The sequence below is a fragment of the Schistocerca serialis genome, chromosome 5, assembly GCF_023864345.2.
Source record: "Schistocerca serialis cubense isolate TAMUIC-IGC-003099 chromosome 5, iqSchSeri2.2, whole genome shotgun sequence".
Lineage (NCBI taxonomy): Eukaryota > Metazoa > Arthropoda > Insecta > Orthoptera > Acrididae > Schistocerca > Schistocerca serialis.
The window spans coordinates 83,069,915-83,096,915 of record NC_064642.1 but is presented as its reverse complement, the minus strand read 5'-3'; positions in this window follow the sequence as shown (position 1 = coordinate 83,096,915).

Genomic DNA, 27,001 nt, shown 5'->3' with positions numbered 1-27,001 from the left:
CGTGAGAAGATTCCGTCGCAACGAAAAACGCCTTTCTTTTAACGATTTCCAGCCTAAGTCCTGTATCATTTCTGTGACCCTCTCTTCCACATTTCGCGATAATACAAAACGTGCTGCCTTTCTTTGTCCGTTTGAGCTTATTTATCGCACTCGCCTCTTGGTCTCCCTCTGTAATTTTTACCCCCCCCCCCCCCCCCCCCCACACATCCCTCCAATCCTAAACGGACACTTCCTTGATATCTCAGAACGTGTCCCATCAACAGATCCGTTGTTTTAGTCAACCTAAGCAACAAATTTTCTCCTTTCTTCTCAATACCTCCTCACTACTTACGACATAAACCGTCTAAACTTCAACAGTTTTCTGTAGCACCACATTTCAGAAACTTCTGTTCTCTTTTTGTCTGAAATGTATTGCGTCCATGTTTCACTTCCGCTCAAGGCTACACTCCAGACAAATAGCTTCAGAACAGACTTCCTAACACTTAAATTTACACTCGCTGTTATCAGATTTCTCTTCTTTAGAAACGCTTTTGTTGCCAATACCTCATTACATTTAGTATGCTCTCTACTCCGGCCATAATCAGTTGTTTCATTGTCCAAATAATGAACTCATCTAATACATTTGGTGTCTCATTCCCTAATGCACTGAACTCCCCAAACAAACTGAGGGCAATAAAGGAAACCATTACCTTAGCACTTCTCGCAGTGAATCCACTGTTGTTGGCTACACATTGGCCGCACTTGGCTGGCCCACAGCCACAGTCTCCGACGTGGGGATTCACCTTACTGCCGATGTGGTGCTCTTCTGGCGGCAACCCGCATCATACTAAACTGCCCAAATATGCTTTTACGGCGATATCTTAACCTCTCGAATACGCTCCTCTGATGCTAGCAGACGAAGCCGAAGCGGCTGATCTGGTTTTACTTTTCACCCTCGAAGGTGGTTTCTACACGTCTGTGTGAGGTGGGGCGCTTTGACCTCATTGACCACCTGAGGGTTTGGGGGGGGGGGCAGGGGGAGCATCCCACGCCTGCTCTCTGTCCCAACGGTTCCATCGTGGCCCTTGCTCGCTGGTCTGGCCTGGTCCTACCCTTCCCACCTTTTTAATCCCCTTGCTGTTTTATGTTTGCCTGTTTTAATGCTTTGCTCCATTAAGTTTTCATAACCTTGTCTGTGTTGCTCGTTTCCTTGGAGTGGCGGACGGTGAGGTCCTGCTGGTGCGATGTAGAGCTTGCGTCTCCCACCACATACCATACTCTGGGAATCTCCAACTGCATTCTGGGCAGGGTGGCTCGCCCGCTTTACCTCGTCTCACTCCGCTCCTATTTCTCACTGATTGTACCTCTGTCTCTTTGGATTTACCTTACAATCAGGCTTCCCTGGATTTGCCTTTTGTATCTTTCATCTGAGGATTATTCCTGGTGCGTTACTTTTAGGTTGAAGGGAACTCGCAGTTTGGTCCCTTTAACTCCAGCAACCTACCAACCCTAAAGTAATTACCTCAGCATCACATGAATTAATTCAATTATATTCCATTACCCTGTGTTTACTATCGAGAAGTTTAATATATTCCGAGATTTCACTTTAAAATGAGGGTATTCATTTTCTACAAGCAGCAGTATTTTCTGTAATTATAAACAGTAGTCTGGAAAATTCCAGTTTCCACAAAAGTAAAAACATGTACCTAGGAACAAATAGTCCGAAACTTGCGGAAGTAAAGCTGTGATGACCGGTCGTTACTCGTGCTTGGGTAGCTAAGTCGGCAGAGTAATTGCCCGCGCTAGAAAGATGTACCGAGTTCGAGTCTCAGGTGGGTACACAGTTTTAATTGGTCAGGAAGTTTCGCATAAGCACACATTCCGCTGCAGAATGAAAATTTCGTTCTGGATACAAATATTCTATTGAAAGATAAAATTTTTGAATTCAAATGGTTCAAATGTCTCTAAGCACTATGGGACTTAACATCTAAGGTCATCAGTCCCATAGACTTAGAACTATTTAAATCTAACTAACCTAAGGACATCACACACATCCATGCCCGAGGCAGGATTCGAACCTGCGACCGTAGCAGCAGCGCGGTTCCGGACTGAAGCGCCTAGAACCGCTCGGTCACAGCGGCCGGCGAACTTATTGAATTCTCGAAAATCTTCTCAGTACTGCATTTAATAGTTTGTCTATTACATGATTACTCTACTGGACAATAATAATCAAATTAAGCAGAAATCCTACCAAAAGCCAGTTGCAAGCAAATATGTTTTGAAACTGAAGCTATTGGAAAGTCACTCATAATTATTTCCAAGACAAGTACAACTGTTATGGTCCTCACATTGTATGACTGGTTTTAAAAACATACAGAATTTAACTAGCCATTAAATTCTGTAACCTAAGTATTAACGATATATTCCAAATAGCTTTAATATATTATACAGCAATTAAATGCTTAAAACTTGAGACATAAGCTCCACAAAACTCATTGTCGAGTCCAGCAACAATAAAAACTGTAGAAAATGTCGAGAAATGCTTATGGTCACCTCTAAGCGCATTTCTTCATGTGTCTCTAAAATCAGTGACTAGAATGAAATGCCGACCAGAAAACATCAAAACATCATTTGTTCCTAGGTACATTATCCTCTAGGTTCGACATATTGCAAAGAGTAAAGCAATCGTGAATTTGCTAACAGAAGTATGGGGTGGGGCATCTACGAAGAGGCTTGCACAAGACAGACTCGTAATGAGAGGGGATGAATGCCCAGAAGAGCACTAAAGGGACTGAGCAATGTAGAGGATCCTGTGTCGATGTCTCCTCATTTGCAACATAGCCTTAAAGAGGTTGTCAGCACTGGTTCTCCTTTGCAGGTGACCGGCCTAGTGAAGACCGTCACAGGCATTCTCGGCGGCCTCGGCGACCACGGTGGCCATGGTGACCACGATGGCGACGGCGGTCACGACGGCTGGGACCACGACGGCCACGGGGGCTACGGCGGCCACGGGCTGACCGACGGCCTGCCTCTGGGAAAGGGCGGCCACGGCCCAGTCGGCGGTTTGGCGATTCCAGGCGATCTTGCCGGCAAGGCACACGGCGCCGCCGGTTTCGACGTAGGTGGCCTACTGGGGCGGTGAGCTGGACGGTGTAACATCATGACAATAACCTAAATCCTTGACTGTATCGCACTGAAATAATTGTCAAATACATGTCGATTTGTTGTGACAATGAAATTGTTCTTTCCAAGTACCTAATAACCTATTTCCATTCCCAAATACAGTTCATCAGTGCCATCCCTGGATTCCATTTCCATGAGCACTTAACTGGTGGTGAATTTTCACCTCATGCCTGGAAAGTACGAAACAGGTTGTCTTCCAGTATCAATGACAAGGAAATGACCCGGATGTGGTAGGGGATGCTAGGTCAGCTGGTAGGATGAAGCGTGGCTTTCAGAGAACTGATTAATGCTAAACTGGAAACAAAACCCAACGCATGGAGTGCTTTCCAAGTTCGTCAAACAATCAGCGAAGTCGACCAAGCTAATTTCTTATGGCTGAAGATATATTGAGGGGTTTCGTTAAAGTATAATGTTCAAGAAATTGTGCAGAGAATGATTAGTACTATATTCACTATAAGAACAATCTCGACTATCTCTGACCCTGAGCGTTGAAACGAACAGAGACGTTTTTTAGCTTACTCTCACTTTTGGTAAATTCTGCGCACTCCTGAAGGATATTGTAAGCCCTGAAAACGGCGGTCGTATAGGTCTGCCGTGTCACTCACAGAACTTCGTATAGTTCGTTGTTCAGGCTGTTGAACTTGTCACAGATACACGAGGATATTATCAAATATATCTACACTTCCTCCCCTCCGTCTCCACCACACACCATAACTGAAAGTTTATGTGACACTTTCACTCCATCCAGCACACATTATGCTGATTACACTACTGGCCATTATAAGTGCTACACCACCAAGATGACGCGCTACAGACGCGAAATTTAACCGACAGGAAGAAGATGCTGTGATATGCAAATGATTAGCTTTTCAAAGCATTCACACAAAGTGGGCGCCGGTGGCGACACCTACAACGTGCTGACATGAGGAAAGTTTCCAACCGATTTCTCATGCACAGACAGCAGTTGATCGGCGTTGCCTGCTGAAACGTTGTTGTGATGCCTCGTGTAAGGAGGAGAAATGCGTATCATCACGTTTCCGACTTTGATAGATGTCATATTGTAGCCCATCACGATTGCGGTTTCTCGTATCGCGACTTTGCTGCTCGCGTTGGTCGAGATCCAATGACTGTTAGCAGAATATGGAATCGATGGTTTCAGGAGGATAATACGGAACGCCGTGCTGGATCCTAACGGCCTCGTTTCACTAGCAGTCGAGATGACAGGCATCTTATCCGCATGGCTGTAACGGATCGTGCAGCCACATATCGATCCCTGAGTCAACAGATGGGGACGTTTGCTAGACAACAACCATCTGCACGTACAGTTCGACCACGTTTGCAGCAGCATGGACTATCAGCTCGGAGACCATGGCTGCGGTTACCCTTGACGCTGCATCAGAGACAGGAGCGCCTGCGATGGTGTTCTCAACGACGAACTTGGGTGCACGAATGGCAATACGTAACTTTCACGGATGAATCCAGGTTCTGTTTACAGCATCATGATGCTCGCATCCGTGTTTGGCGACATCGCGGTGAACGCACATTGGAAGCGTGTATTCGTCATCGCCATACTGGCGGATCACCCAGCGTGATGGTATGGGGTGCCATTGCTTACACGTCTCGGTCACCTCTTTTCACATTGACGGCACTTTGAACAGTGGACGTTACATTTCAGATGTATTACAACCCGTGGCTCGACCCTTCATTCGATCCCTGCGAAACCCTACAAATTGGTTCGAATGGCTCTGAGCACTATGGGACTCAACTGCCGTGGTCATAAGTCCCCTAGAACTTAGAACTACTTAAACCTAACTAACCTAAGGACAGCACACAACACCCAGCCATCACGAGGCAGAGAAAATCCCTGACCCCGCCGGGAATCGAACCCGGGAACCCGGGCGTGGGAAGCGAGAACGCTACCGCACGACCACGAGATGCGGGCTGAAACCCTACATTTCAGTAGCATAATGCACAACCGCATGTTGCAGGTCCTGTACGGGCCTTGCTGGATACAGATAATGTTCGACTGCTGCTCTGGCCAGCACATGCTCCAGATCTCTCACCAATTGAAAACGTCTGGTCAATGGTGGCCGAGCAGCTGGCTCGTCACAATAGGCCAGTCACTACTCTTGATGAACTGTGGTATCGTGTTGAAGCTGCATGGGCAGCTGTACCTGTACACGCCATCCAAGCTCTGATTGGGCAGGCGTATCAAGGCCGTTATTAATGCCAGAGGTGGTTGTTGTGGGTACTGATTTCTCAGGATCTATGCACCCAAATTTCGTGAAAATGTAATCACATATCAGTTCTAGTACAATATATTTGTCCAATGAATACCCGTTTATCATCTGCATTTCTTCTTGGTGTAGCAATTTTAATGGCCAGTGGTGTAGATATATTGCATCTCAACCACGTCTCAGGTACAACATCCAACTGACTTAAATGGAAAATTGTTACATTCACATGGTTAACTTCTTAGTAGGTTACACACATTTCTTATTAGCACTCAGCGGAAAACGATGTAGATGTGTAACTACATTTATTACAAAAATGTGTCCAATAAACCTTAACCATTTCACCACTGTTGCAGAGTTTTGCACATCTGAGCTCAAATTAAATATATCCAAATGATGCAGACTGTAACAAAAGGCAGCTGTGGGAAATACTATTTGAGTAATATTTTGCGTTAGAATGAACTACAGCAGAAGTAAATTAAACTCGGGTATAGTAGGCTCATTTTTACACCTGCTTCTTCTACTTCTCAGCCATAGATTTGTTCACTAGTTGTAACAGTTTCCGGGCAACTCCATATTTTCCGTCACAGAACTGAAATGGGCAGTTTTCAACAACGCCGTCCATTTCTCATACATTCCTTGCCTAGCTAACAACTCATAAGACATAGATCTACATCGCTTTCTACGTGGACAGTGCCCGATGTATATTCCAGTGTGTTTTTGGAACGATTAAACAGTTTATATACATAGAACCTATAGTTATAAGTGAGACTTTTAATCCAATATTGTATACATCTGTGAGACGTTGTTAATCTACATGCACAGGCATCTGAAGAATGGTACCATAGTGCGAAACTGCATTAAGAACTTGAACAACTTGTAGTGATCACTATCTGAAGTAAAATGGAAGAGTCTGCTTCTTATATGTCGTCGTTACAAGGTATATTGAGTGCAATAAACAGAACCGAATGAATAATATGGGAAGTTATACTTTAAGAAGAGAAGTTTTTTCTGAACAGAATAATATACTCTATGACCCTTATCTTTCGCTTCCAACTGTTAACGCTTGCTGTGTCCGTAAAATCAACGACGTAGTTAACGGAGGGGGGGCAGGTGCTTCCATCACCCCCTCTCCTTCTGGGTAAAAATTATGATCTTAGTTAACACAGTACCTGCCCCGTCACAAAGACAGATACATGATTTTATAACAGTGTTAAGATAGCCCTAACGTGGAAATTGTCGGGTACCAACACCCTAAACTTTTTTATCGTTATCTCTTTGTATATGAAACAAAAATTACCGATAACTGTGGGTTGTGAGAGCTTCCAGTCATACTGTACCTTCAATTCGCTTTGTTTCTCGTGTTACTTGTTGTTGTCACAGGCAGCTAAAACTATAGACATAGGAATAATTTGCACACGTCTGAATGTTACCTCTCTGGCAGCAAAGTGGTAGCATTATTTTGTTTGGAGACTAATATGTACAGTTTTTCAACAGCAGTGAGTTTTAGCTTGTACGAAATTGATCTTCATTTTTTCCACTGCTCCTCCTTCATGAAGCTAAATTTAGTGCAGCTCATATCACCTGGAGCTCCTCATTTATATCACTGATGAGTCCATCGAAATAGATTTGATATTTAATGGTGTTCCATGAACAGTGACAAATTCGTGTCTTCTTGACGCAGTTGAAGATGATTACCGCGTAGACATGAAAAGAAATATGCAGGAGAGTAAAACCATCGTGGAATGCATTTAATAAACTATAAAGGGTTTTCAAAATGAAGATTTTCCATTGTTTGAAGCTTAAAGTGTACAATTAGTACGTACGGAATTGGGCATTTCGGTCTTTTTGTGCAGCGACAGACAGCATTTATAGTAGGTTCAGTGCGGAACAGCATGAGTACAGATAGTAATTGCAGCATTAGGGGTGGCCTGGATGAAATAGGGGCAGTAACTACACAGATAAATGTGAGCTTCGTGGACGTCCTGCAGCGCAATGATCAACCCTGCTTTGAGCTACGTGAACACTGAGTTGAACAGGCTGCTGGTGCCTCAAATTAAATCTCACTTGAGTGCAGTGCCTGTCGCTGCAGTTGGGAGATATGAATACGCTACCCAGGGCCTACACCTAAACAGGAGAGTGAAAGACAAGTTGGCTAAGTTTCTTACAGAAAATGTACGGAGTGCCGTATCACACAAACCAAAACCTCTGCTGTTACTGGTGTCAGAGAGGTACATTTTCTAGGCTAGAATCAGGATTCACACACCCTGTTTAGAACGAAGTCAAAATAACAGAATGAAAAACTGCAAAGAAAAGTAAGGTTAGCTTCTTTCATGAAAATATTAAAGGATTGAGTAATAAGGTACTAGAGTTTCTTGTCTGTTTGGAAAACTTAGAGAGCTCTGGAAATATAGACATCCTGTGCCTACCTCAGCACTTCATAAACACAGGGTTAGATAAGCTACATATAAAGGATTACATTTCAGCATCCTAGTCTTGCAGTATTAATATGGGGGTAGGAGGAGCTGTTATCTATATTAAGACGGTACACAAGTTCAAAAACATTGAGATATTATATTTCTTAGTAACCAGCACATGAATATGTGTGCTTGTTAATTAACACTGAGAAAGAGTTTACTTTTAACAGTGACTGTACGTAGAACCCAATGGAAAATTTTGAACTGTTTATCAGGAATATGGATTCCTTACCGTGCTACCTCTCAGCCACCAGCAAACGGTTCAATGTCTGTGGTGACATCAGTGTAGATTTTCTAAAGAATTCTGATAGGAAAAATGACCAGGAAGCTTATTTCAAGCATAAAATTTGACCTCGGTAATTAGCTATCCAACATGGATGGTTACAGACGCTATGACCCTAACTGATAATGTTGCCGTCGGTGAAGCTCAAAGCACACAAATAACTGTTTAGCTAGTAACAATTGCTCTCTCTGATCATTATACACTCCTAGTTAGGATAAATAAAATAGTACCGCACGGTATTGACACTCCTCAGTTAGAATAATTAATGAGTACTGAACAAATGTTAAAAATATTTTATAAGAGATGTTTTGAGATGAAATTTATGATGAAGCAAAACTGGCATAAAATATAGTCAAATCCATGATTGATACGTGGTATTTACTGGAATTAAAGGAAACGTGGAAGGGATGACCCACCAACATAACTTCCTTTTAAGACAATCTTTTTATTTCACAAAATATAAACTGTGTTTTACAGATAATAGAAGAATTTAACCATAAAATTTTATTTAACAAAAGGAACAGGTTTACAAAATTCTTTTGATCTTAAACCTTGAGTTGAATAAGATTTAATCTTTGCAAAAGAGATCTGAAGTGTTGTATTGCAAAACAGCAAACAGTATTACAATGAAACTTCCTGGAAGATTAAAACTGTGTGCCGAACCGAGGCTCGAACTCGGGACTTTTGCCTTTCACGGGCAAGTGCTCTACCATCTGAGCTACCCAAGCACGACTAACGCGCCGTCCACACAGCTTTACTTCTGTCAGGGCAGAAAGGCCTGCGAAATGCAAGGGTCCCGAGTTCGAGTCTCGGTTCGGCACACAGTTTTAATCTGCCAGGAAGTTTCATACGAGCGCACACTCCGCTGCAGAGTGAAAATCTCATTCGGGAATATGACAATCGTTACAAGACGGCCGGACCTGCAGCCCGCCCGTTATCGGGTAAAACAGCGGTGTTTGCTGCCGCGCTGGACACAGTCTGTCTTATTAATTGCCCTTCTGCAACACATTAAAACTATATAAGCACCATTGATGGCAAGACTGATTCAGTTACTCAAAACAGATGACTTAACTTTTAATTTGAAAGTTGTACGTGGAAAGGTTCGGGGTTAAGATGCGCAACTGTGCTTGTAGGTTTACTTCAAAGCAAGCAAACCTCTTAATTTCAATAGGCAACCAAGGTGCGACTAGATCCCAACCCGTCCCTTCTGACAATTTTATTTGGACTGAAACCCTGGTGACAGTTGGCTGTTAATATTTTCAAAGTTAAACTGCCTGTCAGTTGCTAAGATCTGTCTGAAGGAATGTCTTAAAACATTACTTTGTGAACACTTATTAAAAGAGAACTCTCTCGGCGGAACCACGAGATCCAGCTAAAATACACCAACAACGACTCGATCTTTCAAACACAGAAACGAACAGCTTAGTACAACAGGATTATAAGTAACGACTGAGAAATGCAATTACAATCAAGAAATTGAACCGGTTAACAGCTAAATCTAGCCACAAGATCCCTCTTTTTGTTTAACGGCAGCTTGTGCCTTAGTACAATTGTTCCGGCTGTATTTACGACCCAGAGCTGATTAATTAGAGCAGTCATGATAGGGTTCAAACCACAAAGAAAAGGCAATATAATAGCGGGATAAATTTTCAAACGACAACTAGTGTCTTAGTACAATGCTACTGCCTACATTTACGATTAAAGAGCCGAAACAAATCACCATGATGGTTACAGAATGTTACTCCCCTTTGTCAGCAAGCAGTTCCGTGGAGCCACGTTGCTTCGCAGCGGTTACTGAGTGGTGCCCATGAAAGCCACACAGAAGAGGGCAGTCAGGCCAAAGCGGTCGTCCGACACGAATGTTGCCAACCAACTGACGAGACGTCGGCCTCCTGCTTATAGTCGAGGCTGACTCCGGTGAAGTACTCCGGTATCTTCGCTCTGCGCTGGCCCACCTTGCGCAGCTCGTCGCTTCGGCCGCTCGCACCTAGGAACCATCTCGTGTCGAGGCCCCAAACTTCGTGCCTCCCGCTCGGGCCAGCGAACCCCGTACATACCGGGTGATCAAAAAAAGTCAGTATAAATTTCAAAACTTAATAAACCATGGAATAATGTAGGTAGAGAGGTAAAAATTCACACACGTGCTTGGAATGACATGGGGTTTTATTAGAACCAAACAAAAACAAAGTATTGCTAGACTCGTGAAAGGTCTCTTGCGCGCGTCGTTTGGTGATGATCGTGTGCTCAGCCGCCACTTTCGTCATGCTTGGCCTCACAGGTCCCCAGACCTCAGCCCGTGCGATTATTGGCTTTGGCGTTATCTGAAGTCGCAAATGTATCGTGATCGACCGACATCTCTAGGGATGCTGAAAGACAACATCCGACGCCAATGCCTCACCATAACTCCGGACATGCTTTACAAAAAAATGGTTCAAATGGCTCTGAGCACTATGGGACTCAACTGCTGAGGTCATTAGTCCCCTAGAACTTAGAACTAGTTAAACCTAACTAACCTAAGGACGTCACAAACATCCATGCCCGAGGCAGGATTCGAACCATGCTTTACAGTGCTGTTCACAACATTATTCCTCGACTACAGCTATCGTTCAGGAATGATGGTGGACATATTGAGCATTTCCTGTAAGGAACATCATCTTTGCTTTGTCTTACTTTGTTATGCTAATTATTGCTATTCTGATCAGATGAAGCGACATCTGTAGGACATTATTTGAACGTTTGTATTTTGTTGGTTCTAACGAAACCCCCTGTCATTCCAAACATGTGTGTCAATTTGTACCTCTCTATCTACATTATTCCGTGATTTGTTCAGTTTTCAAATTTATACTGACTTTTTGATCACCCTGTATATCGGCCTTGCCGGCCGCGGTGGTCTAGCGGTTCTGGCGCTGCAGTCCGGAACCGCGGGACTGCTACGGTCACAGGTTCGAATCCTGCCTCGGGCATGGGTGTGTGTGATGTCCTTAGGTTAGTTAGGTTTAACTAGTTCTAAGTTCTAGGGGACTTATGACCTAAGATGTTGAGTCCCATAGTGCTCAGAGCCATTTGAAACATTTTTTTGTATATCGGCCAACAATGAAGTTCTATGGACACAACACACAGATACCAACTCTTCCTCATAGACACTGGTAGTGGGGCCGCAAGAGGGATAGTTAGTATTACACCTGAGACAGACAGAACAGTCTACCAAGTCAATGGCGCCACGGCTCAATTATAAATTCATATTTTTATTTGAAACTACTTTTCTCATAATCTAATCAAAAAGGACTCTAAACAGCCACGTAAAAATATCTTGAATCACGACATGGATTAAGGTACCTTGTGAAGGGAAAAGTGAAATGCATCTGGAAACGTATCTGCTGGCAAGAATAGGTAGATTACTTGCAGTGGTTTGTCCCTACAAAACAGCACAAAATTACTAAGAAAAGTTATTAAAAAGTCTAGGATCATGCACAAAATACCAGAAATGAGTAATTCCAGCAACAGACATAAGGCTATGTGGAATCTAATGAAACTACGAACAGGACAAGCACCCGCAAAACAGGATAACATCACCACCGAAATTATGAGTCACAGGTGGCAAACACAAAGAGGGGTCCACAAAAATGTAAACACTCTTTGATAGGTAATACCTATAGAACAAAATGACATGTCGTTGCTATTTTGCGCTGTTGTGCACTCCATTGTTTTCTCAACAGACCTTCGCGCCAGTTTTTCAGCAGATGGCAGTGCAGCAACGAATGAAGAGACTACTGAAGAGTGGGGTACAACCTGTCGGCATTTTTCAGTGACGTCATAAGTTACCGGAAATGATGTATTGCACAGATTTAACAGCAAAGACGAATTTTGAGAAATAAAGAAGTGCAGGACAGAGAAAACAGATGGTAGACATATGACGTACATCCACACTTCGAACATAATCTTGTGTTTATCGCTTCTTTTAGTCCTATTCTTAAGTTGATCTTCATAGGTCAACTGAAGAATGGGATAATAACGCAAAAAAGAAACTGAAGTATGAGATAAAAATTTTACAAGTTGTTATTTTTTCGCCTCCGCTAGTTCTAGCGTTCTAGACTACAGTCGATACTAGTATGTAAGTCAACCGAAGAACTGGATGCTACCTTCGTAGTTCAACTGATGTACGGGATGTCAGTGTTAGATATTTAGCTTTTTTCGCGTCTTTGCTAGCACTGGTATCCTATTCTTCAGTTCATGTATATGGGTCAACTGAAGTACGGGATACAAATTTTTCGTGTGTCGCTCTTTTCCTCTTCGATAGTACTAGCATGGACTGAAGAATATCGTTGTAATACTAGCTCTAGCGAAGGCGAGAGAAAGCGGCAACTGTAAAATTAGTATTCCTTGCAGCATTTGACGAACGCTGCTTCAAGTCTTCCGTATGCATAGGAATAGATAAATCCATATCTACAAACGAAAATCAAAAATCAAAAATTGTCCAGAAAGGAAAACAATTCTTCCAGAATGTCTCAAATTCACTAAGAATGAAAATAAGTATAGAATGAATTGGAATAAAAACATGATTTGAATTAATACAAGTGACAAAAATTGTACACAATGCTTAGCCCTGTATGTTGAAAAACATTTATTTCAGTTAACAATGATGACACCTCGCCACAGAAGATAAGGGATTTATTATCTACGTTTCAAAAATGAAGTCATTAATATCTTTGAGTAAACTATGACGTCATTGGCCGAAGCAGGCGGCTCGTGTCACATTATGAAACGTCCCCTTAGAAAAATTATGAATGACTGTACTGGTAAACTTCTACGTTATTTGATTTTCAAACAGCTGAGCAAAACTCAGCGTACACAAACTGTTTTCTCTTTACTTATTTTGATCACCACTAAACTGACACACCATATTTTTAGCGCAACGCAATCTGACTTTCAATAATGCCCACAAAAGAATATCCCTGACTAACTGTAACCTATACCTTTCATGAATCACTTACCTCACAAAAATCTTCGTTACTCGAACTACTTCAATACAGCGAGCGCCAATACTGCCGGCTAAATGATACATCAGTTCATGACATCCAGCCTTACAAATTTTCTTTTTCTGACGGACACACGTCCAGATCGTCCGCTCTCAAAACTCTGCCATCTCTCTCCCCACATCCACCACTCCTGGCGGCTCACTTCCAACTGCTCAACGCTACGTGCTGTTCACATCCAACTGCCAAACACTACACAAGCGAATATTCCAACTGTGCCTACCAGACACAGACTGCACACAGCACAATCAGTGATTTTCATACAGAGCGCTACGTGGTGTTACAAACATAAAAACTTAAACAGCCCACTTACAACATTCTTCAGTTGACCCTGAATGAAGTAGCGTAATGTCGTATTGAACTGGTATTGGAAGTAAGAAAATAGGATGGATGTACAGTCGTGGACAAAACGAGCGAGACCCCTCGCCTTTTCGTTATGCTGATCCGCACAGCTTTAAAGTCAGCTACACAGCATAACAGGCAAGGCGGCCAAGTGCTACCAACGTTCTATGCACACGCGTGAAATTGAAAAACTATCCGAACTTTGTCAGACTGTTTTCAGTCATGTGTAAGACTATATTAATGCTGCTTAGTGTGTTAAACATAACACGTAAATATAATATATAAATGAAAGAAGAAACGCTAATTAGTATGAACTGTGCTAGTAAAGATGAATTTCAGCTTATCGAGATAACATTATTTTAGTAAGACAAAGTACGCCAGATCGTTACGAATTAGCAAAATACTCTGCGCATTCGGCCGCGAACGTTCTGTGTCAACGTTTGGACCATTCATACTGGATTACCGTTGCTGACCTACTATAAAAGTGTGCAAATTTAGCAATGCGGAAGATCCATAATGCAATTTTGTTAAAAATCATTCAGTGTCACACGTAAGTCACTTCAATTATTGACAGAAGCAGAAAAAGTAGGCAGTAACAAGTATAAAATTCTACAAGAGTTTCATATTTACATCCTCAGGGCGCCGGTATAGAATAAAGGCAGCAATAAAACGTATTGGGGGCGCTTTACTGATAGTCTATCTGCCTACATCGAGATTAGAACCGAAAACAAACCAGACCTCCACTGCAGTAGCAGCAACCTTTCATTACACTAGCAGACAACCCAGGCAAACAGCCCTCTATTATTATCCCAGACATGAATAAGCCGGCAATTTCGCAATGAAAATGACAAAATGATCTGCAGTTTCTGTTGCACAGAGCTTTCTGGACTCAAAAACAAGAATTTTCTACATTTATGTCACCGCTTATGTGACAGTCATTGGGGAAGTCTATCGAAATAACAAAATACTGTTATTAGAGAGTAAATGTAGTAGGATAATTCTGCACCACGCCAGGAAATAAACGGCGACAGAGCTGCCAAACGTATTCTACAATGTTTCGAATTCTCCATTAGACTCGCCACAGCCAGATAACGTTCATTACCCGAGGTGTTTCTTAAGCTAGTTAGCAATGGGAATGCTCGTATCTCTAAAACGCGGTAGCATTAATACTGTGATTTGAATTACAACGTGTATAGGAAAATCGGTTTTATTTGCATTCCAGTAAACATGATTATCATCGAAAGCGTGGCTACTGGATTGAAAGTTGACACAGACCGTTTCGCGGCCGAGTGCACATTATATTTTGGTAATTCGTAACGATCTGGGGTACTTTGTCTTACTAAAACTGTTATGTTATCTCGATAAGCTGAAATTCATTTTTATTAGCACAGTTCATACTAATTAGCGTTTCTACTTTCATTTATACCTTATATTTACGTGTTGTGTTTAACACACTAATCAGCGTTAATATACCAGGTGATCAAAAATTCAGTATAAAGTTGAAAACTGAATAAATCACAAAATAATGCAGATAGAGAGGTATAAATTGATACATATGCTTGGAATGACATGGAGTTTTATTAGAACCAAAAAAATACAAAAGTTCAAAAAATGTCTGACAGATGGCGCTTCATCTGATCGGAATAGCAATAATTAGCATAACAAAGTAAGAGAAAGCAAAGATGATGTTCTTTACAGGAAATGTTCAATGTGTCCACCATCATTCGTCAACAACAGCTGTAGTCGAGGAATAATGTTGTGAACAGCACTGTAAAGCATGTCCGGAGTTATGGTGAGGCATTGGCGTCGGATGTTGTCTTTCAGCATCCCTAGAGATGTCGGTCGATCACGATATACTTGCGACTGCAGGTAACCCCAAAGCCAAAAATCGTACGGACTGAGGTCTGGGGACTTGGGAGGCCAAGCATGATGAAAGTGGCGGCTGAGCACACGATCATCACCAAACGACGCGCGCAAGAGATCTTTCACGCGACTAGCAATATGGGTTTTTTTCTTTTTTTTTTGTTGCTCTAATAAAACCCCATGTCATTCGAAGCATGTGTGTAAATATTTACCTCTCTATGTACATTATTCCGTTGTTTATTAAGTTTTCAAATTTATACTGACTTTTTGATCACCCGGTATTCTTACACATGATTGCAAACAGTCTGACAAAGTTCAGACAGTTTGTCAATTTCACGTTGTGCATAGTATGTTGGTAGCACTTCGTCGCCTTGCCTGTTACACTGTGTAGCTGACTTTAAAGCTGTGCTGATCAGCATAACGAAAAGGCGAGGGGTTTCGCTCGTTTTGTCCACGACTGTACATTTGCAATGGCATAATGTGTACGGAACTCAGCCACCAACACCCACAAAAATTTATCGTATTAGGGATGAATTTGAAGCCGACTTCACTGTTCAGGATGTGCATAAGGAAAGGTCTGGCCGACCAAAAACATCAACAAGTCTAGCTTCCAACGTTGCTATGTTGTAACAATTTACTAGGTCTATTCTGGCGTAACCACAAGCGCTGGAATGACGAAGACGAACGGAAGACCAGAGAAGGCAGTGAGAAAACGTCGGTCAATGGTACGTGGAATTGGACCGCGCCGTGCCAGCAGCGACATCTGATAGGAGCGAATACAAGGGCCTCTCCCGCCAGCTTCGGGGCTCAGATTGGCCCCCGTCTGCAACGGACATTAGTACTATGCTATCAGATTGTTTTGATCAGCGTCAAGTGCTTACTAGGGCTTTGTGTCTAGCAAGAACATTACTGTTTTCATGTTGCCTCTCGCTGGCGACGTTTGCTGTTATCAAAGTTAAGTATTGTCAATCTACTTTCTAGAAATAAAACTACTAATGTTATTTGTTTAAATAGTTGTATAGCATTCCGAGAATGCAGCATTCTTTAGGCACCGAATAAGCAACGAGTGGGCAGGATCTCACAAGACTGCCTCAGAAATCTGTGACTCAGGGTACACTTGAAAGTTGGGTAAGCCAATCAAGCGTACGGCGACTTCTGAAGGCTGCAAAGTGAAAATTGTACATTCCAAGGTAGCTGCACTCCATTCTTCTGTCTTCCAGATAGAAGAATGGAGTATCGCTAGTGGTTTGGAGGCGTGCTTCGAGAGGAACGGTTTGGCCTGGCCTGATGAGGGGCAATTGAAGCTGAATGGTACTGAATCCCACAAAATACTAGGCTCCTGAAAATCCTCACGTTCACGTTGACAAACATGTTAATCTACCGGATGTTAATATGTGGTGTGGTCTATCACCACATGGTTTGATACGCTTACTCTTCTTTGAAAGTACCGTAACTGGTGGGGTGTATCTTCATATTCTTCTAACATCAATTTTACCTGGTGTCCGAGAGATGTTTGGAAATGAAAGGTTTTACCTATAACAAGATGCCACTCCGCCACGCTACCATAGAGATGTCAGAGCCTACTTGAATGAAAATGTACCTGGACGATGGATAAGACGATGAGGAACTGTTGATTTCCCACCACGGTCTCCAGCTTCTACCTATTGGGGGACCTTGAAAAATGAAGCTTATCAACGGAAGCCAGTTACACCGACCGAGCTACGAGAAACCATCGAGGTGTCCTGTGCGGCTATCACACGGGCAACACTGACAGACGTAGTTCGCTCAACAGTTCACCGACAGTGCCGGCCTAGGTGGCCGAGCGATTCTAGGCACTACAGTCTGGAACCGCGCTGCTGCTACAGTCGCAGGTTCGAATCCGGCCTCGGGCATGGGTGTGTGTGATGTCCTTAGATTAGTTAGGTTTAAGTAGTTCTAAGTTCTAGGGGGCTGATGACCTCAGAAGTTAAGTCCCATAGTGCTCAGAGCCATTTGAACCATTTTCACCGACAGTGACGTAGTTCGGCTGCTAATGGGTGTCACTCAGAACACATCTCACCGTGCAAGAATTATAACGGTATGTCGATTGTTCCATTAATATTGACTATCAAAGAGTGTCTTCATTTTTCTCGACCTCTCTGAAAAATACTCATTTCTTAAATATTGTAGAAATTATAGGGGCTAACACCTCAAGAGAAAAATCACAGTGGTATGTTGAAGAAGCCACTCTTACAAAACTGAGTCAAGTGAATGTATCACCAATGACTTCTTCTGAAATTAAGAAAATCATGTATAACATCATAAATAAAAGCTTATCTCTATTAGACGGCGTTTCCAATAAAGTAATTAAGATTTTTTCCCATACAGGGAGCACTGTCTTACCTGAAATCGGTAATGCGCCACAAACTCAAAGTATTTTCCCAGAGCAACTGAAGTTTGCCGTTGTTAAGCGCCTCTTTATAAAGCTGATAGGACAATGTAAATAACCACCGACTAGTTTCACTAGTGACATCATTTTCCAAAACGTTTCAGAAGGAGATGTATTATGGAATATCATTTCATCTCAGCAGCAACAATATTCTTAGCAAATCACAGTTTGAATTTCAGAAGTGTTGCTCTGTCAAGAATATCAATTACATGTCCGCTCAATAAATCTTATAATCATTAAATAACAAAATATCCCCAGTTGGTATTTTCTGCGACCCACCTAAGGCATTTGCATGTGTGAATAACAATATTCTCCTGGACAAACTGAAGTTTTATGGGTTGACAGTATAGCCGACCAATAAATAATTTAGTATCTAACTAAAGGAATGCAGTATGTTGTACTTAGCACAAACAACTTACAGGAATGCAGCCGGGTGACATCGTCAACAACTGCATTCCCGTAAGTTATTTCAACATTGTATACGCCAGGAGAAACTGTGATCTTACAATGAGTAATTCAACCACTATAGCCCGGAGTCATCATACTAATTGGGGAGATATTACGAATGGGGTTCCCCACGGCTCAGTTTTGAGAGTGATATTTTTACATACACAAATAATCTTCTGCCTAATGTACAACAAGCAGAATTAAGTCTTTTTGGGAAGACATTAGCATTTCAATCAATCCAAGCATACATAAATCAATATAATAAACTGTAAAGAAGGTTCTTAAAATTATCTTGTGCGAATAAAGGAGGCGATATGGAATAGATGTAGGATTCAGAAGTACTGCTTCTGACCACTGGATGATATTTATTCAACAAAGCTGCAGTCGAGCTGGACGGGTGGTTTCCCATTACCTATGAAACACGAAAGTAGACATTTGTTTCAAAAATCTATCCGTCGGAGTCCCCCATCCTTCAGGGATAGTGTGCAAGCTGCGTACGCTACTTTAAACGTATCTCCCCGACACACGAGGCAATAGCCCGCCGTTACGACGGTGCGGCCAATCTCCTTTGGCACCTGTAACACATGTGACAGATACTAGACCTCCATAACCAAAAAAGTGATAACAAATTTTTATACCTGTTCCAGAGTGAGGATGCGGGACGCATTCCACTTCGCGAAAGCACGAATGTCGTGCGAGACTGCCGGCCATTTATTAACCGTTGTCTTACTAAATTCGCTTGAAAGCGAACACCAAGTACCTTACGTTCGTCTTCCACGGTGAACCAAGGGCCACTAAACCTTGCTTTTCGTTGTACACTCACGATTAGAAGTAGCGCTGTTTTCCTCGGATTTGATAAAGGCACCGGACGTACGCTCAGAAGCAACGACCATTCCGTGACTGCTGTCCGTATCGGTGGGAGTGGAAACGAATATGACAAGGCCGTCGACATAAGCCTGATAGCTGTGTCACGTATCTCCTATTTGAATTCCAGTATGCTAAAGCGTGATTTCCTGTGTGAAAGGCTCCAGTGAGACGACGAAAAGAGCCATAGAGTGAAGAAACCCTGGTTTCAGCAAACGTTCAAAAGGTACCGGGTCAGAGAGGAGGTCATTAACTGATATGGGAGAAACTGAGTTGCGTAATACACTCCTGGAAATTGAAATAAGAACACCGTGAATTCATTGTCCCAGGAAGGGGAAACTTAATTGACACATTCCTGGGGTCAGATACATCACATGATCACACTGACAGAACCACAGGCACATAGACACAGGCAACAGAGCATGCACAATGTCGGCACTAGTACAGTGTATATCCACCTTTCGCAGCAATGCAGGCTGCTATTCGCCCATGGAGACGATCGTAGAGATGCTGGATGTAGTCCTGTGGAACGGCTTGCCATGCCGTTTCCACCTGGCGCCTCAGTTGGACCAGCGTTCGCGCTGGACGTGCAGACCGCGTGAGACGACGCTTCATCCAGTCCCAAACATGCTCAATGGGGGACAGATCCGGAGATCTTGCTGGCCAGGGTAGTTGACTTATACCTTCTAGAGCACGTTGGGTGGCACGGGATACATGCGGACGTGCATTGTCCTGTTGGAACAGCACGTTCCCTTGCCGGTCTAGGAATGGTAGAACGATGGGTTCGATGACGGTTTGGATGTACCGTGCACTATTCAGTGTCCCCTCGACGATCACCAGTGGTGTACGGCCAGTGTAGGAGATCGCTCCCCACACCATGATGCCGGGTGTTGGCCCTGTGTGCCTCGGTCGTATGCAGTGCTGATTGTGGCGCTCACCTGCACGGCGCCAAACACGCATACGACCATCATTGGCACCAAGGCAGAAGCGACTCTCATCGCTGAAGACGACACGTCTCCATTCGTCCCTCCATTCACGCCTGTCGCGACACCACTGGAGGCGGGCTGCACGATGTTGGGGCGTGAGCGGAAGACGGCCTAACGGTGTGCGGGACCGTAGCCCAGCTTCATGGAGACGGTTGCGAATGGTCCTCGCCGATACCCCAGGAGCAACAGTGTCCCTAATATGCTGGGAAGTGGCGGTGCGGTCCCCTACGTCACTGCGTAGGATCCTACGGTCTTGGCGTGCATCCGTGCGTCGCTGCTGTCCGGTCCCAGGTCGACGGGCACGTGCACCTTCCGCCGACCATTGGCGACAACATCGGTGTACTGTGGAGACCTCACGCCCCACGTGTTGAGCAATTCGGCGGTACGTCCACCCAGCCTCCCGCATGCCCACTATACGCCCTCGCTCAAAGTCCGTCAACTGCACATACGGTTCACGTCCACGCTGTCGCGGCATGCTACCAGTGTTAAAGACTGCGATGGAGCTCCGTATGCCACGGCAAACTGGCTGACACTGACGGCGGCGGTGCACAAATGCTGCGCAGCTAGCGCCATTCGACGGCCAACACCGCGGTTCCTGGTGTGTCCGCTGTGCCGTGCGTGCGATCACTGCTTGTACAGCCCTCTCGCAGTGTCCGGAGCAAGTATGGTGGGTCTAACACACCGGTGTCAATGTGTTCTTTTTTCCATTTCCAGGAGTGTAGATTGAAGAATTGACGTGAAAATCCTGTTCTTGCATTAACTGCCGAATTATGAGGGACACACAAAAGAAAAGTGAAGAGCTCTCACAACGGGAGCATGGAATAGTTTCATTCAAAAGTAATGACTACACGCGTTATGATGTGTAGCTACTGGATTATAATACGATTTATCCCTGTTCCGTAGAACGCGGTCGACCGCGGATGCACAATCGCACCCACTCTTGCATTTTCTCGCCCGACTGAAATCAACATCCTCTCATATCTTTCGTCAAGTCGCCAAAAATGTGAAAATCAAACGGTGAAAGATCCAGGATTTACGGAGGGTGTAGCTTAAGCGCAACCTTCAAAATGTTCAAAAGTGTGTGAAATCTTATGGGACTTAACTGCTAAGGTCATCAGTCCCTAAGCTTACACACTACTTAACCTAAATTATTCTAAGGACAAACACACACACCCATGCTCGAGGGAGGACTCGAACCTCCGCTGGGACCAGCCGCACAGTCCGTGACTGCAGCGCCTTAGGCCGCTTTTTTTTGTTGACCTTATTTTGTTCTATATTGTTCATTGAATTTGTTCCTGGCGGACGTCCGATGACACTCGTTCAGGTTGTTCGTTGATCCGTTCACTCAGGTATTTTTTTTTTTTACAAAAACACGTTGAGCTACCGTGCCGGCAACCGCTCGGCTAATCCCGCGTCGGCGCGCAACCTTCCTTCGATTGGCAATGTGAGGGTGAGAATTATCGTGCAACAGGAAGGTTACGTCAACTTTCCTGGGTGTTTTGACTTTGTGGCGCACTGCACTTTCTGCAAACTGTCTTCATAATGCTGTTCCTTGATTGTGGTTCCACTCTCGAGAAAGTCGACGAGCAGAGGATTTCTGCAGTCGAAGAAGAAGGTCATCATTACCCTACAGGAACGTGTGTGAACAGCTTTGGGTATCTTTGGCAGTGGACACGAGGTATATTTCCACTGCAGGCTTTGCCGTTTGCCCTCGAAGGGTCGGAATGCTGTCGGATTTAATCATCTTATTGGACGAAAACACCCGGCCCCACACTGCCAATCGGATGAAAGCTACGTTTCAGCGATTTGCTTGGGAAACACTGCAACATCCTCCGCACAGCCCAGATTTTTATCGTGTCATTTGGACATCCTAAGCGACGTGAAGAAAGACATGCGTGAACGTCCCTTTCAGTCGGACGAGGAAGTGCACGAATGCGTGCAGTTGTGAGTCAATCAGCGGCCAACCGCGATCTACGAGCCAGGAACTGATCGTCTCGTGTGCAGGTGGGACAAATGTAAGACGCGTAAGGTGGTTGCTTTTGACTGGAACCATCCCACGATCCCGCAGTGGCGCGTGTTCGGTTTTCATTTGTCTGCCCATCATAATTATGGTTCATCCTGTCAAACTGTTTTCCAGAGTCAACATAGAGGATACCCAGTAACGTAGCGGCGTCTGTAGAATACCCAACGCAGTCCTGAGAAGACAACGAAGTATTGTGAATATTCCAAATGTGGAAGCGCAAAATTTCGGTTCACCTACGATTTTCCTCATTATTGTCTTACCCTGTGGGTACCACCTCCCAAAGACCAAAAAGAAGACGACCGTTCTTATATACTCCTTAGCCGTAATAAAAATGTTTCAGGAATACTACAACCAATCACAATTTTTTCTTTAATTTTTATTTATTCATGACCGATTTCGAATCGCCAGGCGATTCATCATCAGATGATACAATTTAGTTTGGGCTATTGTGAGGGTCGTGCATCTGTGGCAGATACAGAGATGAAAAAGTGAGCACTGTATGTGGAAAGAATATTACGATTTTAAGATTAATTTGATGGTATTACTCACTGTTTTTTTTTTTCTTGTGGTAGGCACTGCTCTGGAAAACATAATGTGTGCTCACCAGTATCGTTAAATATCAAGTGACACAGGCACTTTTCCACCGATGGCGACTCCCACATACTTTACAAAATATAAACAAACCAAAGAGGGTGGCTGTTGTTGTTTGCTCCAGAGAGTTTTGTGGAGGCAGAGATTTTCTTTGCTCATTTTCCGTTTTGTGTGGCATTCGTAAGAAAATATACATTTATTACATTACTTTCTTCTTAGAAATTATTATTATGTTTTGCATTGCAATAATTTTTCGTATGCTATTTACAAAATCTACAATAAAGCGTTTAGGACAATATTTCTGGTAGTGAAGTTATGTTTGGCATGTTTCTCATTGCTCAATATACAGGATAGTATACATATGGGGAGGGGAGGAAGGGAAAGGGGGAAGGAGGGAGGGAGGAATAGGAGGGAGGAAGGGAGAGAGAGGGAGGGAGAGACAGAGAGAGAGAGAGAGAGAGAGACAGAGACAGAGATGTTTCAGCCACGTCGTCTGGATGTAGTCAGATGATTAACCCACAAACAGAGAATATTTTGCACTGCAACGCCACCATTACGTTTTGAGTATTACTGCAGAAACTAGCACCTCAGCCTCAGAAGTGGAAGGCAGTCACAGCACACTTACATGTCGTTATATCGACTGCAGCTTCGGGGCCTGTTCAAACAAAATAACGCAGATTAGAATGGGCATCGCAGTATTGCAGCCATATCGATAAATGAGATCCTTTCAGGGCGAAGCAAAACGTTGCCATACACCGAGGACACGGATTAGTTTTATTGAATCATGTTGGAAACAGCACGTCGGCACAAGTAAGCCAGGTACGAACATAAATATTAATTTGAGTACAGGGATCAGGAGTCCAGCAGCAGAAATAGATATGGGAGGGATATGCCATGTGACCAGGCCCGATGGGACAGCACGTATCGCTACCAGTACGAGCTTCCACTGTCCGCCCTTGTGCTAGTGCCACGTCCTCCTCCTTTGATTCAATAGTCGTCTGCCGTCAAACTATCCCCGGTCCACTTCCGGTAGCTGCCAGATTCCTGCCCTGGAGAGCACCAGTTCAATACCCGTGCAGCTCTGGCGGCCACCTTTCTGTGTCAGTGCAGGCGCCTAGGCTCCACACGCAGCCACTCGCTGGGGAGAGTTCCACTATCTGGCAACACAACTGCAAAAAGCCCGGCAGTTGGCAGTGCTGTTATCTCCACCCTCTGGCAGCCGTTCCCTAGCAACGAGGCAACACAACAGTATGTGAGCTACTGGAGTCAATGTTGCGAGACGTCAACGACATTGTTGTTGTTGTTGCTGTTGTCTTCAGTCCTGAGACTGGTTTGATGCAGCTCTCCATGATACTCTATCCTGTGCAAGCTTCTACATCCTTCTCAATCTGCTTAGTGTATTCATCTCTTGGTCTCCCCTCTACGATTTTTACCCTCCACGCTGCCCTCCAGTACCAAATTGGTGATCCCTTGATGCCTCAGAACACGTCCTACCAACCGAACCCTTCTTCTAGTCAAATTGTGCCACAAACTCCTCTTCTCCCCAATCCTATTCAATACCTCCTCATTAGTTATGTGATCTACCCATCTAATCTTCAGCATTCTTCTGTAGCACCACATTTCGAAAGCTTCTATTCTCTTCTTGTCTAAACTATTTGTCGTCCATGTTTCACTTCCATACATGGCTATACTCCATACAAATACTTTCAGAAACGACTTCCTGACACTTAAATCAATACACGATGTTAACAAATTTCTCTTCTTCAGAAACGCTTACCTTGCCATTGCCATTCTACATTTTATATCATCTCTACTTCGACCATCATCAGCTATTTTGCTCCGCAAATATCAAAATTCCATTACTGTAAGTGTCTCATTTCCTAATCTAATTCCTTCAGCGTCACCCGATTTAATACGACTACATTCCATTATCCACGACATAGAGCACGCTAAGCCTCGGCTCACTGCCACCACAGGCCGCCTCTCCACGATCTCGATAGTGACATAGTTGTCAACTTTCCCAGTACGCTACCATTATAGACAAATGAGAGTTAGCAAAATGTTTTAAATATTTCATTTCGTCTGCCTTAGCTATCAATGGAAAACTGACACGACCTCCACGCGCCACCATGACCCATCCCCACACAGTAGAAGTTCTACACACCTGAACGACTTCGGGTGGTGTTAGAAGAAAGGCAAACCTACGTTTCTAGCATTTGTAGACTTAGAGAAAGCTTTTGACAATGTTGACTGGAATACTCTCTTTCAAATTCTAAAGGTGGCAGGGGTAAAATACAGGGAGCGAAAGGCTATTTACAATTTGTACAGAAACCAGATGGCAGTTATAAGAGTCGAGGGACATGAAAGGGAAGCAGTGGTTGGGAAGGGAGTAAGACAGGGTTGTAGCCTCTCCCCGATGTTGTTCAATCTGTATATTGAGCAAGCAGTAAAGGAAACAAAAGAAAAATTAGGAGTAGGTATTAAAATTCATGGAGAAGGAATAAAAACTTTGAGATTCGCCGATGACATTGTAATTCTGTCAGAGACAGCAAAGGACTTGAAAGAGCAGTTGAATGGAATGGACAGTGTCTTGAAAGGAGGATATAAGATGAACATCAACAAAAGCAAAACAAAGATAATGGAATGTAGTCTAATTAAGTCGGGTGATGCTGAGGGAATTAGATTAGGAAATGAGGCACTTAAAGTAGTAAAGGAGTTTTGCTATTTGGGGAGCAAAATAACTGATGATGGTCGAAGTAGAGAGGATATAAAATGTAGGTTGGCAATGGCAAGGAAAGCGTTTCTGAAGAAGAGAAATTTGTTAACATGCAGTATTGATTTAAGTGTCAGGAAGTCATTTCTGAAAGTATTCGTATGGAGTGTAGCCATGTATGGAAGTGAAACATGGACCATAAATAGTTTGGACAAGAAGAGAATAGAAGCTTTCGAAATGTGGTGCTACAGAAGAATGCTGAAGATTAGATGGGTAGATCACATAACTAATGAGGAAGTATTGAATAGGATTGGGGAGAAGAGGAGTTTGTGGCACAACTTGACCAGAAGAAGGGATCGGTTGGTAGGACATGTTCTGAGGCATCAAGAGATCACCAATTTAGTATTGGAGGGCAGCGTGGAGGGTAAAAATCGTAGAGGGAGACCAAGAGATGAATACACTAAGCAGATTCAGAAGGATGTAGGTTGCAGTAGGTACTGGGAGATGAAAAAGCTTGCACAGGATAGAGTAGCATGGAGAGCTGCATCAAACCAGTCTCAGGACTGAAGACCACAACAACAACAACAACATGGCGTTAATTGGCTGTGGCAGCGGACAACCGGTGCGAGTGCTTTTGCTCACAGCACGACATCGCCTCCAATGCCTCTAATGGGCCCATAACCATATCGGTTGGACCCTAGACGACTGGCAAACCGTGGCCTGGTCACATGAGCCTCGATTTCAGTTGGACACCACGAATCCATGGATCCAAGCTGCCAACAGGGAACTGCGCAACACAGTGTGATGATGGCTCCGTAATGACGTGGGCTGTGTTTACATGGCTTGCACTGGGACCGATCATTGATTGTAAATGTTTGTAAGCACCGATCTGGAGACTATCTGCAGCCATTCATGGACTTCATGACCTCAAACGACGATGGAACTTTTATGGATGACTGTGCGCAATTTCAGCAGGCCACGTTTGTTCACAATAGGTTTTAAGAACATTCTTGGCCATCCAGATCACTCGACATAAATCCCATCGAACATTTGTGGGACATAATCTAGAGGCCAGTTCATACACAAAATTGTGGCCCACCACCACTTTCTTCATTGTGGATGGCAATAGTGGTAGCGTCGGTCAATATTTCTGCAGTTGACTTACAACGACTATTTTTGTGCAAGCCACGTCTAGATGCTACAGTACACTGAGCAAAAGGATGTCCGACACCTTATTAGGAGGTATCCCATGATTTTTGTCACTTCAGTGTAGTGGTTTGGTGAGAGGTTGGGAATGTAAATGTTTGACATAGTGGTGTATGTGTCAGTCATAAGTCGTGTTCCCGTGAGTCACAAGCGGCTATAACTTTCATTGGGTTCGGAACAATGCTGCGAAGCCTTTTCATTCAGTATAATTTCATTTTCTCGTTGAGGCGGTTTAGTCTGAACAATGTGGGGAGATAGTGCCACATGTAAGCGAATTTTACTGTGTAATCCTTTGGTTGGACTTTCCGGTAAAACGTCATGCCAAAATTGTCCTTCGATGGTCTACATG